Source organism: Aplysia californica, unplaced genomic scaffold, assembly GCF_000002075.1.
Source record: "Aplysia californica isolate F4 #8 unplaced genomic scaffold, AplCal3.0 scaffold00008, whole genome shotgun sequence".
In the NCBI taxonomy this organism is placed as follows: domain Eukaryota; kingdom Metazoa; phylum Mollusca; class Gastropoda; order Aplysiida; family Aplysiidae; genus Aplysia; species Aplysia californica.
Window position 1 is genome coordinate 3,126,462 of NW_004797278.1, and position 1,452 is coordinate 3,127,913.

Here is a 1,452-nt window from a genome sequence, read left to right on the forward strand (position 1 = left end):
TGTGTGTGTGTGTGTGTGTGTGTGTGAGTGTGTGTATGTGTGTGCGTGCGCGCGCGCGCGCGCGCGTGTGTGTGTAATTGTGTGTTTACCTTGTACATGGAGTAAGCATTTCTCAATGTCCAAAGTGCAAAAATCAATAACCATGATTTAGTTCACTCTTTCTAATGGCTGCTCTCCATGGTTTTTAATAATCATTTAACGCTCAGCAGTGAAGGAGTTAATTTCTTTATGATATTTCTAATAACTGGTCAGATTTGACGCCCATTATGTAGCGTATTACTTGGACAAACACTGATCGATAACTTGTCTCTTTTTTGGTAATATCGGCAGAGTTTGATTCGTAAATATTTCCCTGGAATGGTTGGCGAGTGCTCTTGTGTGGCTTGCTCCTTCTTTCCTATAAAAATCTGATCTTTTTCTGTCGTCCTTATCTCCCATCTTTGTGTGTGTTTATTACTCCCTTCTAGCCTGTAACACCTCTAATCTGCCGTAAAACGCTCACTAGAACACAACTGTGCACCTGCATGGCATTTGTTGGTTTTAATGTGGGCAAAACAAATTTTCCACCTGTTAGCTTCAAGCAAAAACTTCTAAATCGGTAGTTAAATTTTAACTGCTCGGATAAATACAGATGGCTCTAATGGGCAGGCTTTTGACCTTGTCCGTACTATCCACAGTTTTCTGTTTTAGAGAGAGACGGGGAGGGGGGCGGTAGTGCTGTATTCATGACTTTTAGATACCAAACTTCCATAAAGACAGATGACAATTCCAACCGTTAATCACAGCACAAAGAGAAACTAGTCTGAGGTATTCAAGGCTAGAGTATCCACGAGCTCTCGTGTTATTCACCCCCCCCCCATCTTTTAATGTCCTTCCCCAACCACTTCCATCCTTCACCCCCTCCTCTTCCACTATCCCTCCTCCTCCACCCTTCCCTCCCCCTCTTTCTCTCTTCCCACTCCCTCTTTCTCTCTTCCCACTCCCTCTTTCTCTCTTCCCACTCCCTCTTTCTCTCTTCGCACCCTTTCTCTCTCTTTTCCCATCCCCTCTTCCACCCTTCTCATCTCCTCTTCCACCCCTCCCCCATGTCGTCCACCATCCCTCCTCTTCCACCCTACCATCCCTCTTCTCCCCCCCCCCCACCATATACGCTATATCTCCCACTTCCACCATTAACTCTCTCTTCTTACACCCCTCCCACATCCACTATAATATCTCCCACCTCCCCATTAACTCACTCATCCCCCTTCATATCAACTATATCGCCCACTCCCACCATTAAGTCCCTCTTTTCCCACCCCTCCCACATCTGCTATCCCACACCTACTTTACTTCCTACACCCACGTACACCACTCACACACGCCACAACCACTGCTTCAAAAGCCCACCAATATCGCACTCACACACACACACACACACACACACACACACACACACACACACACACACAC